Here is a 14,836-nt window from a genome sequence, read left to right as displayed (position 1 = left end):
GTTTTTTAATATCAGTATCGTTCTCGAACTATTTACAGGTTTCAGTATGTGTGAATGAATTGGAAGAGCAGCTGTATATGAGTAGAATTTTAGCTGCCCTACTTTCTGTCCTCCTGAAATCTGACAACGTTGCGGGAGGTGAGAGCGCACTACTAATAAGAAATATATGCGGAGGTAGTAAGGTCTGATTCGTTTAAAGAAAAATTTTTCAATGAAAATCTTTTCCCCTCTTTAGGTACCCCTGTTATTTACCTTCCCCTCTACATATATAAGCAAAAATTATTCCAATTAAAAAACTCCTTCACCCGGAGGTCAGGTCGCCCAATGAACTTAACGGAGGTAACAACGAACTACGGGTTCATATATATATATATATATATATATATATATATATATATATATATATATATATATATATATATATATATATATATATATATATATATATATATATATATATATATATATATATATATATATGAATCTATATCAATAACGGGTTATTGGATGAGAAAGGACTGCAATTATGTGAAACTCATTTATTCATCGTCGACGTTTCGGCTCATGTCTGAGCCTTCTTCAGGACTCTACAAGGTAATAATAATATGTTATAATACAATGTATAACACATCAACATGAGACTTACTGAATAGTCGAGGTTAAAACTATTTCTAGCATCAAAACAAGTCAACAAGTAGTCAGCAGAAGGCAACATATATCACAACAGGCGAAAAGCCATATGAATAGAATTGTTAGGCACTAAAAGTAAAAGAAATATATTCCAAAATCAAATTTCCTAAAATTCAGAAAGAAGTACGAAAATTGCACATATGCAACGTTGGCGGAAACAATACAATTGAGGTTACATCACAGAACACATGATACAATACATGAATAATTCTTTTTCTTTGTATATCAACCAGAATCAACTGACACATCTCGGACAACATTATTATGTCTGTATGTAAATAAAAAGGAATATATATTACTGATATTTTCAATGTCCTTTCTAGAATTCATCACATTTTTGGTTCCTTTAATATGAAACATTTCTAAGAACGATCGCTTGTTTAAATTCCTTTCGAACTCCAATATCTTAGTCGAGTTATAATCCATTACATGTTTGGTTTTTCTACAGTGCTCAGCAAGAGCACAAATTTTTTTGGGATTTTTTATGTCGCTTTTGTGTTGAGTAAGTCTCTTCTTAACTTGTTGGGAGGTTTGGCCTATGTAGCCTAAATTACATGACAAGCATGGAACATGATACACAACTCCCCTCATCTTCATTTTATCAATCTTATCCTTAACAGTAGAATAAAGACCGGCTATACTAAATTGATTCTTTACTGCTATTTTTAAACTAGGTTCCTTTAACAGATTGATCAACTTATGAGTAACATCAGGTATAGCTGGTAAAGATGCATAAGTAATTGGTGTTGAGACTTCGAGTTGAGATCCGTTTCCACCACCTCTTGCATCACCCAAACTTTGTGACATATCACCCGATTGCAATCGTGCAGATGTATTAAAAATTAATTTGCTGCACATTGCTCTAGGATATCCGTTCTTTACAATTAAATCATAAAAGATTTTCAAATTCTTCATTAGGAGAGTTGGATGAGAAATTCTCCTGATTCTCTCTTTCATACCAATAATCAGATTAATCTTTTGTTTCAGAGGATGACTTGATAAGAAGTTGATATATCTACCAGAGCTACTGCTCTTTCTGAACCAATCAATCTTTAATTTATTATCACTTGTTTTTATCACTCTTGTGTCAAGAAAGGGAACAGAATTGTTTGTTTCCTCCTCTATTGTGAACTTAATATGCTGATTGAAACTGTTAAAACTATCAAGGACGAACTGGATCTGATCAGCAGGAACCGCACAAAATATGTCATCAACATATTTTTTTATGATAGGGATCAAAAATGGTATCAAAGCTATTACAGCATCAAGCAGGTAGTCCATCACCATTCTCGCAATAATGGGACTCAATTTCATCCCCATGGGTGATCCGAATATCTGGCAAAAAAAACTTTCCATCGAAGACGAAATAATTGGACTCAAAAAGAAACTTCAGGATATTTATGAACTCGCCCATTGGTATATCTGTATGTGCTGATATTGAATCCCAATTATGTTCTATGACAGTTATTACCAAGTCAAGAGGAATGTTGCTATATAAGGATACAACATCCAAACTGATTAACTTGTAGTTCGGTGGTAATTGGAAATCATTAAACATGGCAGAAAACTCAAAACTGTCTCTAACATAATATCTATTATTAGAATTATCTACTGAATTGGTCAACACTGATGTTACGAACTCTGAAAGATGAGAAGTAGGGGTATCTATACATGACACAATCGGACGCAAAGTAAGGACAGGTTTGTGGACCTTCGGTAGGCCATAAAACCTAGCTGGAACACCATTATACTCATGTAAAATCTTACCTTGTTCCTTTGAAATATACTTCTTATCCACTAAATTTTTTACTATCGCATTAGCCTTAGTTTGAAACGATGAAGTAGGATCTCTTTGAAGTAGTCTATAATACCGATTATCATCCAGCACATCGATATATATATATATATATATATATATATATATATATATATATATATATATATATATCGGTTTAAAACGCGCGACGACGTTGTCCGATGCCTAGATTCCATTGTTTGCGATCTTCCCATTGTCCTATTTGTAAGTTTCGATCGCTCATTGCTTTTCGTATTCCCTCCAACCAGTTTTTCTTTGGTCTTCCTCTTCGTCTTTTTATATTTGGTATCCACTCCATTATTTGTTTCGGTAATCGTGTTTGTCCCATCCGTTGAACATGTCCATACCAGATCAGTTGTTTTCTCTCTATATCATCCATGATTGTGCCTTCTACTCCCATTTGATTACGTACTTCCTGGTTTCTTATTCTTTGCATTCTTGATATTTTAGCCGATCTCCTCAACGCATCCATCTCTGCAGCTTCTATCCTCTTCTTATTTCTTTCTGTCAGTCTCCATGTCTCGGACCCATATGTTAATTGGCTTTTGATCATTGTATTGTAGATGTTGTACTTTCGTGATCTAGTTATGTTTTTGCTCCACAGTATTCCATTCAAACAGCCAATCACTTTTCTTGCCGCTGTTACTCTAGATCTACTCTCATTGTCATCTGTGCCGCTTGTGTCGAACTTCACTCCCAAATACTTGTACTCCTCGCAAGGTTGTATGCCTTCTGCATCCCCAATCTCTGACATTTTCATGAAAAAAAATTTTATGATTTTAAAACTTGCATATCAAATGTTTGCTTGAAAGAGCTGCGTTCTGAATTGGCAGTGCTTCAGAAAAGTGTGTGAACCAATTGTTCGAGTCTGATGATCAGAAGTCCCCTCAAATAGATGAAAATCGAAGAGGCAAACGAGATTTATACGAGACTCTTGCTGGACTCCATGGACTCGAGACTAGACGAGACTTGTTTTTTTGGTGAGTATCAATAATAATTTGGTGGATTAAGTACCTACGGGCCTCGTATATATCGTCGTGAAGATTTGAGGATTTCCGATATAAATTTGGGATTTGAAACTTCTTTGCCATTGGGTTATTTTCTCAAAAGCTTCCGGATCAACCCAACTGAGAAATGATTGTTTGACGATTATTCCTCGACTCCTCGTGAACAATTCGTCATATTACAAATGAATAAAGATTGAGAAACGTACGATGTTCGGATGATAAACAAAAAGTTTTCTGCGGAATTGCTCACTTCGCTAGCCATGAGAATTAATCCCACACAATGCGAGTGTTCTTGGATCTAACAACAGGTTAATGTCGCGTGAAGCCGGCATTCACTTGTTTCATTTTATCCCCACATACGTTTCGACCTCCCCTTCGTGAGCTCTCGAGCTCATTGTTGGGACAGATCCAACTAAATATTCAATGTTTCTTTTACCGCTCAGCAGGGGCAACTTCAGCCGTATCATTGTTATGGGGGCTTAACAGCTGTGGGGTGAAAAGCAGGAAAGAAAGAGTTGGGAGCTGAATTAATGACCGCAGTATATTAAACGGCTGAGCGGATTGGCATTTGTGAGGGAATTCTCCCTGTTTTTTCATCTAGCGAAAACGATGGAGCAGCAACTTTGAGGAAATCGAACCTCTACTCCTAGGTCTCCTAGGATTCTCGTGCATATTTTTCCTATTTGAAATTGATACTTTAAATTGTATGATCCCAATCCGCCCTTTCGATAACAACTGTAGAAGCTATTGAGGAAGACAATTCAAGGAAATTATCCATCGTGCATTTCATACGAACCAATGATAATAATGAATGACAAATTCAAAAGTTAATCCCCAAAATGTAGGCAAAATTTTTCACCATCAAACCATTTCAGCAGAGACCAAAGCAAAGAGTACCTACTTTTCAGACACTCTTGAGTACAACTATATCAACAGCTATTGTATATTGCATAATGTTTTCATTTCAACATCCTAGCTCAAACAGAAACGGAGATAATGACCAAAGTTGAAATTTTAATTTTGCCTATAACTCAAAAACAAAAGAAAATAGAGTTAACAGTTGATGGCATTATTAGTTTCTCGAAAAAAGACGACGGTAATGTGCCATGCAGGTTCCTCTATCTCGTTGGGTTGAAAAAGTTGGAGTTCAGGTATCACCAATTTTGCCCACCCGGTACAAATTCAGCAAAGTATATTAATTCAACATATTAATATTATTAATAACAACATATTGTACAGAAATAACACCTTTGATGTATAGCTGATGACAATATACTTTTCTGTCCTATTCAAAGGTCTTTTTGGTGTCCATAAGTTTAAATTTCTGTAATTTTTTTATAAATTGCCAATAAAAATATAGCACACCAAACACCGTATTTCATCTTAACAAAATCGATATTGTATTATAATATAAGGAATAGAATTCGAATTTCGAGCCCCTCAATTATAAAACAGAAAACTGTTATTAAGAAGTTTTTCTGTATTGACAGTGCGTTTTCAGCGCCATCTCATTGTCGAATGTGTTTTCACAGACCAAAATATAGTCGATTATTAGTACAAGAGATATGAGGGCGTTTCCTATCTTTCTAATTTATAGGCGCGTATACATCTGAGCAAAATAGCCGAATGAGCAGGCCGCACCGAATGAGCGTTTATGCGGACAATTTTTCTTTCCGACGCACGAACAGCATGAGCATCTGTTCGGAGCGGCTCCAACGGATGTGTCAGTTCAGTGCTTACGAACGTAAACGATGTAAACCTAGAAAAAAAGAATCATTCCATGTTCTAAAGAAGTAGAGACGACGGCGTATTAGTTGGTCTTAACAATTATATCTACAAAGAAGGCGAGACCGTAGCCTCAACAGCACTTTTTTATTGAGCGACATTCAACGTGAGGGCGACAAAATTGGGCGGTTTTCATACTCTTTTATTAAATTCCAAAATTTCTTGCGAGAAATCCATATTTAAAAGTGTGCGTTCGGTTCGAGGAAAAGATGTCAAATAAACCCGTCCACACTGAGCACGAATTTCCTTTGATGGACCGACAAATTGCGGATCGGCTCCGCGTAACATGAGCGCGTTCGGTGCGGTGTGTTAGGTCCGTCCACATCTGAATGCTCATTCGGCCGATTCGGCGCGATGTGCTCATTCGGCTATTCTGCTCAGATGTGTACGCGGCTTTTGATGAATGGTACATACTATATACATATACCTACTCCAGGTTGATTGAAAAATAATTCTATTAATTCTACCTATTTATGGATGTTTTCTTTGATTCCTACTGGCTAATTTTATGTTGTCACACTCATTCGAATTTGGTGGCAACCCTATGATTGAACTCAGATTATTGTTGTTTTTCGACATTTCTAATTGACTTTTTTGTATCTATAAAGAATTTTATCTCCAATTCATCGTATTTATTGTTAGATTGTTCAAAATATTTACGAAACTACGAACCCTCTGCGAGACAAGACCGAGAAAAGTCTTGTCTCGTTTCATCAATGCAATATAAAGTCTCGTCTCGAAAACGAGACCCTTGTGGGCATCAATACTACAAACCAGCACAGTGCGGTGTACTAGGGTTCTTAAAAACATAAACATAACATGCTTATGTCCATATTTGATGGAAGATCATTCTTAATATTGATAAAGATGGCCTTATATTTGTCAAACTATCGAATATTTATGGCCAATGATTCGTTTTCGATAGCCATCAAACATGAGACATGCAATAATGTCATCATGGTACATATTTTCATTTGAATATTCATATGATGTTGTTTTTCCTTCCCTTTATAGATTCCCACAGATGAAACTTTCAGTTTCAAAATGGTTTTTCTCCGGAAATGATCTGCGTAGTTACATAAAATTACCATCTAGAGAGCCCCAAGCTCACATCGTGACACAATTTGTGAGTGGGGCCAACTTAACATAACAAAGGTTTAAGGGTCGAGTAGGCGCTTCGTCACTTCAATTACCGGCTATTTTATGTAAGGCCCGGCTTTAAATCTTCTTCTTCAACCTCGTTTAACTACAGCAGTTAGTTGGCCCTATTTTATACAACCATACACGATTTCTTCACCGCAGGTCCAGCAGAATGGTCGTTAATTTGTCTTGTCCTCTAAATGGACTGAAATTCAGTTGAGCCGAATGAATAATGGGCGGATTCAATTTGCTGGAATTCAGCGAAATGAATCGGATAGTGGAAACTGTAACTGTATCACGACTGTAGAGGATCTCCAGGAAGGATTGATGTGGAAAAATAGGGATTATGTTACGAAGAGATAACCAAACTCAAAATAAGTTACCTCTGTAATATATTTACTCTATTTATTGTGTCAATAGTTGAATAAACATTATTTTTATGATTATAAGATTGAGGTGGCAGATATACTTGATGAAAATCCATAATTGAACTTAAAAGATATTATACGATTTTCACAAAAATGAGTTTTTAAACCACGACACGTTTTTCGCTATCACTTCTTCTTCTTCTTCTTCCTCTAAGTGCGGTTCTACTGAGGCCATTGCTCATCCGCTTGTAGCTGGAGAGACTCAAGCCCTGAGACACGTGGACAAAAATGCCACAAGTCGATAAATGGCTAGACAGGAAAACTTCCTTCGAATGGAGCACGAGAAGTGGTCTGAGGCAGTCGAGGCTTCTCATCGAGAGAGCGTTCTCCAATGCCTGAGGTCAAAAAACTCCTGGCTTTTGAGAGCAAATAGCTGAGTCTGGTGACTGGAGCAATACGACTGTCCATCTGATTAACAAACAGTTAAATAGAATGGGACTGACCGGCTGTTTCTTGTGCCGCTGGTGCAGGAGCACTGATGAAACTGTTGAACACATTCTATTCATCTGCAGCAACCTTGTACAGTTAAGGATGGCACACCTAGGAACACCACGATTCCTATGATGACTCCTCTCTAACCAGGAGTTTTTTGACCTCAGGCATAGAGCACGGTCTCTCGATGAGAAGCCTCGACTGCCTCAGACCACTTCTCGTGCTCCATTCAAAGTAAAATTTCTTGTCTAGCCATTTATTATAGAAGTTCTTGATAAATGGGTAACGCTGGTCTACTACCAACAAAAGCTGAGCGGGCCCCTTGCTTAGCAAGTATGTCTGCCTTCTCTCTTTCAGGAAGTTCCATTCGAATGCTACCAGAGCCCAGCAGTCGCAGAGCCTCACTGCATTCCTCTACTAAGTGTGAGTTAACCCTTTCCTCAGAAAAGGATTTCAGGATTCCTTGACTGTCACAACAAATATAGATGTGTTTAACGGGATACTCTGTGGGTATTCTCCAGAGTGCAGACTTGAACAGCATACAGTTCAGCCTGTACTATGGAACAATCCTTCCCTAGGGGATGGACAGATTGAAACGAGATCATACAATTCCCACTCCAGTCCCTGTGGGCATCACAGAGCCATCGGTGAACCAAATGGAACCTTCTTCGCTATCACAATAACATCTTCAGGTGGATGAAGGTTAACTGGAATATTTTGTACCGTACGAAATATATGTATAAGCAAGCATTTAACTTTACTCCTAAAAATCTAGAAGGGGTAAAGGTAGTTTTAAGAACATATAAAAAAATCTCGGGGTAGGTACAAATCGGACCAGAGCGAGTAATGGTAATCTCCAGAAACGTTCAGAGCAACTACGAAACAAGTATACCAATCAGAGGATCGGTCGTTAAAAATATAGAATATCGAACTTTCTATTAGTTTATAATAAAATCTATATTCCTCGATGTTATCGAAAACTATCATCTTCCCTTAGAGTTGGGGAGCCCGAGAGGGAAATTCGGTTACTCGAGCGTGGCAGATTAATATAAGGGGAGATACTTTGGACCCTGTAGAGTACCTCTACCAAAAATTAGACCTGTATATAGGAGGAACTGTCAAGGACAGAACAGTAAAAAAAAACGTTTATTACCTACATGTTGAAAAGTATATATTCTCTTAATCTGACAATTTAAGCGTGTCGAAAATGTGTGAGAGGGCGCCAAAGTTGCAAAAAAAACGTCACTTGTTCATTCTCGTGCGCGGTGGCGTTTTTTCTTATTTTGAAGCTAATGATTCAAGAATAACGGATAATTAGCCATAAAGGTCACAAAAATCAGTTTTTTTGAATTACCTCTTTCCTGGGCTTCAAATCTTTTTCGCATTTATTATAAAAGTTGTAGAGCATAACATTTTCTACAAATTTTGTCCCGAGCGATTTTTTTTACGTTCAAACGTTTTTGAGATGTATGGCGATTAATGCGAGGTGTTTAGCGATACATGCTGAAGCGAAAATTCACTCGTTGGAAAATAGTACATTCTAAGGTTCAGTCACAGACAGCAGAATGGTTAAGAGTATGTATAATTGCTTCAGACAAAAATTGTGTAGAATTTTATTATCTACAACTTTCATAATGAATACAAAAACTATTAGAGGTACAGGGAGGGAAATATTCGAAAAAAAGGGATTTTTATCAACTTCAAAGTGTCAGATTGAGAAAACCCCCCCCTGATTAGAGTCAGATTAATGGGTCAACACGTCTACAGATTAACCATCTGTATGAAAATCTGACACGCTCGAGTATGTACAAGTAACGAATTTTTTTTACATTTTCAAAGGACCGCTGTGACCTTGCGTCACGTCCAAATTGTCAATTCCTTGAAAAGTAGCTTCCTTTTGGGTCCAATTAACATATCCTCCAAAAATCTGGCACGCTGGAATTTTGTTTTTTACCATTTTCAACTCTTCCGTACGGCCAGTCCCACCGCGCTAACTGTCAGATAAGCATGAATTCATTATCAGAGACACGTAGAGCATATACAGTATCTTAATCTGACACGCTCGAGTATGTACACCTGACGATTTTTTTTTACATCTTTGAGACCCTGCAGACCGCTGAAAGTATACATACATACATCATAGAACCTTTTTTTCTTTCTACCATCTAATCTTCAAAATCCACTAGGTCTCCACGACGCTCGAGTAAATCCCGATATAACATCGTCGGCTCCCCAACTATTAGATTTCGACGGAGTTTTTATTTTTTCCCTTTATTTACATCCAAATTTTATAATTTTTTCTTGTTGATTTTATGTTAGTGAATAAACTGACAAAAATACTACTAGTTGAACACAAATATTCAAAATGAAAGCATTGATGGGGAGTTATCGTTGACTAAGTCCGGCGATAACTTACATTTATTGATTTCTATATTTCTAAACTTTGTAAAAGATTCAATTTTCGACGTTTAGCTACTATATGTAAAATTTCGAAGTTTCCGTTGAAGTTGTGCTTTGCATTCAACAGATGCTCAACAAACGTAGAATTTCCAGTGCCCTTTATAAAACAATTTATGTGTTCTAATATTCTTTTCTGATATTATCTATCAGTTTGAGCTGTGGATTCAGCTCCACAGAGTATCGCTCAGCTTTGCTCAGCTTATATAGTATCGCTCAGCTTCACTCAACTTCTTGTTCGAAGGCCGGTTACCCTATCCTTACAAAAAAATATATTCCTAGAAATGATTTCTTAAATTGATAATTAATAATATTGATAGTAATACTGATTGTTTCGTATTCTATGTATATTTGGCAAACACCTTCCCTGATGCACTTTAAATCTCATTGACGAGACCATATTCTTTTATTCTTTTAATCATTGCATTGTCAATCAATCCTGATCAAACGTAGCGGCAATCTAAACTAAAAGTCCAACAATGAATTTACGAGTACCTTATATATAAAACAATAATCCTATAACTGCTCAATTCGGTCTTCATAAAGTTAACGATCATAATCACTAACTACGTACATAACTCAGACATTTCGAGCCCTCCGATAAACGCCAGTCATCGGACTTTTTTCGTTCTCAATCGAGTAATTTAGCTCCCACTGTCCGAATCATCATCAGAACTGACGGAGCTCGGACCCCTCCCCAATAATTTGATTATTGTTTAATTCGAGTGTAACTATCTTTTTAATTTTCAGCTGTTTTTGATTAACCGAAGCGGTTTCCCGCATCTCGTTTTTTTCTCGTAGATCATGGTGGTAGATACCAACGAAACTATCCGGTCTAAATGGTTCGTTTCATTAGATGTTAATCGTAAAAGCAAACCCACATTAAGATTTCATTTTTTTAAGTTTAAATTCGACTGATTTGAAAAGGGCCAACTGTGAGTTTGTACAGGGATGGTCGAATAGTTCCTTGTTGAGTAATTAATTTATGATCCCCAATCTTCTCGACAGCTCCGTTTGTGATATGTGATTATTTTTCGGTACCCTTTCACTTTTCAGATACTATACGAGCCTTGGGTTCTAAAAATGAATAGGGGTGTCACGGACACAGTCACAAGAATAGGTGGTGAAATACTAAATTTAAATTTTTTGGACATTCAGTTCATATCCAAAAGATATACAAGGTGTATCTGCAGACACCGAAAAAATAAAATGGGTATTTGATATAACATTTTCTGGAAAACCTCCCCCCGGAAAAGTTACACCCCTCCGAAGATTAACCAAAAAATTTGTGTTTCTATTTTATTTTTCCTGTATATTAAGCTAAGGACACGAAACATGCCAAACATGAATATGTCAATGAAATTACACATGTTGGATTTTTTTCAACCCTGAAGTATGTTCAAAAAGGGTTGAAATGGAAAACCTCTAGGATATTTTTTCTCATAACTTTTTTTTGGATAAAAATAACTTCACTTAGATTTTCTCAGTTTTCGTTTCATTAGAGGATCCTCTAATTATAAATAAGTATTTGTTTTGCTCAATTGCGAAATTTTTAAAACAATATTTTCAATTATCTCCAATCAATCTTTTTCCTGATCTTTAAAGCTTATAGGTATCAGAAACCATTTGCATCGGCCGTAAAGAAGGAAAAAAAATCAAATTTACTGCACAATTGGAGCTGAGTTCATCAGGGTCAGAATTATTATGTATGTTTATTATCATATCTTTTCTCTGAGGTACCAATGTGGGACCTCTCCTGAGATCCTGAGCTCTTTCAATAGGATATGCTGGGACAATTTTTGGTAGCACTTGTTTAGAGAGTAGGTATAGGTAGGTACATATTCGAGAGTCTTGGATTGCTTAACACCAAAGATTATAGAGTAGAAAGATAGGAAACGAAGCGACTAAAGTGATGTGAGCGCCATCTGTGTTTCAAAAGTGTTTTTAAGGCACCAAGACTGGTTGAAATATTAATTCGAGGGACATTTACAGGAACATATGAAATTTTGTTAGATTTCAGATGTCCATTTTGATCAAAGAGGTTTTGAATCTTTTGATTCTCTTACCGTGTTTTGTTTATCAAGCTCATTTTAGTTGCTGGTTATTGAAATATTTGTCAAATTTCTTGGTGAAAACCTCAAAATATCGTTCGAAAATTATTGTATGGTGAAGAACTGTGGATCAAATGAAAAAAAAATGGGAATGTGAGTATTAAAACTGGTAACATATGACTCGGTCATTCTGAAGTCAATTGAGAACTGTTCATCCACGTAAATTGTCATTCAGGAAGCATCCCTTGCATGAAAGTCCTATTTAGGGGAAATTATGACCTTTAAACGTTCATTCAAAGATTCCCAATTGCTACTTCTTCAATATATTCAGAAATGCAAAGTTTTTCAAATCGTTGTTTGGAAAGTCAAAGTTTCATGAAACTTGCTGTAAGTGTTTTGTTCATTCGTTTATCAATTTGAGTATTGTGCCACAAAGAGACAATATATGAAGAAATCATAAAAAGCACAAAGAAACTATACTGACGGGCTAACATACAGGTCTTGTATTATACCTCTGTAAAGTTTTTCTAAATTGTGGTTCTGAAAATTCTGTAAATAATATGTGAGTAACTGAAAGGTGTATGCTATGATGGTATATTGAATATTGGTTCATAATAATTTCTGATATAAATTATACAAATTGTACAAGTTTATGATGTCAAAACAACGTATTGTGCAGAAATAACACCTTTAACGTTTAAGATCACAAGAGTTGTCCTGTCGAAGCTCTATTCTTTGTCCATAATTCAAAATGTTTGGAAATTTTTATAAATTGCAAATAAAAATATAATATATCCAACAGAGTATTTCATTGATTTCAATTGATTACAAACAATGTTCAGATGAAAACTAACATCCTGGTCACAAAACTAAACCATACTTTTGTTTTGTCGCTCAGGCTGTTGGTTTTCCGGTCTCAACAAAATCGATATTGAAATGGAATACAAGGAATAGAATTCGAATTTCGCGCCCTTCAATTATAAAACAGAAAACTGTTATTAAGCAGTTTTTCTGTATTGACAGTACGTTTTCAGCGCCATCTCATTGTCAAATGTGTTTTCACTGGCCAAAATGTAGTCGGTTTTTAGTACTAGAGATATGAGGGCGTTTCCTATCTTTCTAATCTATAATCTTTGCTCAATATATTATGTGGAAACTAGCAACTAGCTCAGCATGAAAATTGTCGTAAAATATAAAATGCAAATAAACTTTAATATGTTTTGAAATTTGCAAACATGAATAAGTCAAATCTGCATTATTTTGGATTTGTAGCGCAACGCAAAGAGCGTAACTTTTTTTTCGAGAATTCTTCCTCTTTTTGGTGCATCCACCTTCTCAGTTGATAAAGTTAAGCACTCGGGAATACGTGAAATGTTTATGTTTCAGCATCTGCTGAAAGAACCTCGCTAGGAATCGTGAAATCTTAGCACTGAGGTTTGTCCGTTAACGGTGTGAACTGGCAGGTGTTATTTTCTTAGGCCGTCTTGTCGTTGCCTCCTGCTGTATTCCCATTTCCGACGATGCTATCCAGTTCGAGATTTATTATCTTTGATGCTCTGCTCCTGGCAGAGCTATTTGCTCTCGAATAATAAATGACGATAACAACTACTAGAAATGGAGATGGTACCAAAATGGGTCGAGATGGCCATCTTCTGATCGGATTATTCGGATTCTGTAATGAAAAAAATAACATTCGATCGTCGCGTTACAACATGAACAACAAAACGCTGATACTTAAATTTACCCTAACATACGGAAGTACGAATAGGACCATCAGTGCACCATCTGTTAATCTCAAAAATGCTCCAAAAACAAGAAATCAATCACCATGTCTTGCGCTCAAAATTATATGATAATTTTTCTTACTGGGGTAAAAAATTACAAGAAATAGTACGAAAGCGTAGTAGTGCCACATAATATTTCAAAGATATTTCAAGCTGAATATTCCGACTCCAAAATCGGAATTTTATTCCATACCGACTCTTTACAGAGTGTTCTATGTCTACGTGGATCATTTCCCGAAATTCAAGACGTTGCTTTTTTTACCGAATATCTAAATTCAAATATGTATACTGGGTATTACCACATGTATGATGAATATAATTATTATGTACCTATATAAGATATAAAAATCCATACAGGTATCTAATACCTCATTAAGCCCGTTTGCAACAGCAACAGAATTCTCTAGATAATTTACTCGAGAATTCATACGCCGCGAATTCTTTACCGTTACATACGCACTTTATACGGGTTTTATAGAAGAAAATAGAGGACCATCAAAGACCCCTCAATATATACATCTATATATTAATAAAAGAGGATCTATGGTTTACTTCAAAATGCTTTATTGTTCAAACGATCGCACCAAATTGAACAATTCTTTTTTTGTTGTGTTTATTATTGTTAGGGCAAAGTTTATATAACAAAATATTCCCAAAAAAAATTGTACAGAACAAAAAAAAAGGCATTCCTTTTTCTTACGACCAATCGAGCAATCATAGAGTACTTATAGGTTTTCGACACATTTTTGTTTATGGAATATCATCCACAGCACGTCTCCTTTACTCATATGCCACATTGTCACACAATCACGATGAGTTAGTTATTATTATCTACCCTAGAAATAATTTAAATGGCAAAACTAGGTTTGCCGGGTCAGCTAGTATATAATATTCCTTGTCCATTTCAATAACCTCATTGAACAACCTCTGGTACATGTCGAAGGTTTTTTCAATGAAACATCCTGTATATTTAGAAATTACTCAAGTTGTTACAGAACAGCCTCTAGGTATAAGGTTTCCATACCGTTTTAATAATAACTTCATGAAAGATAACTTAAGGAATATTAAGAAACATGCTGTGTACAAATCACATTCAACCAGTGCAATACGAATATGAAAACTCATTCGTTAAAAAAGAGTAACATTTATTTTAGAAAATGACCCATGGCGTCATAAAACAGCTTTCATGAAAAAGATCTGATGTTGTATATTACGCTTTCGTAAAATCCATAGTTTCTCATAGGTA

General features: G+C 35.9%; 1 long non-coding RNA gene across 1 annotated transcript; it reads right to left on the bottom strand.

The window, feature by feature from the left end:
• Positions 1 to 524: 524 nt before the first annotated feature.
• On the bottom strand, positions 525 to 727 carry LOC123310671. Its single transcript, XR_006537393.1, has 2 exons — positions 647 to 727; positions 525 to 587 (listed from the first exon to the last, which is right to left on the bottom strand). It is a non-coding gene; the product is annotated as an uncharacterized LOC123310671 (long non-coding RNA).
• Between the last annotated feature and the right edge of the window lie 14,109 nt (positions 728 to 14,836).

Source organism: Coccinella septempunctata, chromosome 4 (assembly GCF_907165205.1).
Source record: "Coccinella septempunctata chromosome 4, icCocSept1.1, whole genome shotgun sequence".
NCBI classification, from domain to species: domain Eukaryota; kingdom Metazoa; phylum Arthropoda; class Insecta; order Coleoptera; family Coccinellidae; genus Coccinella; species Coccinella septempunctata.
Note: the sequence above shows the minus strand (reverse complement) of the source record. Positions and strands in the feature narration are given on the sequence as shown.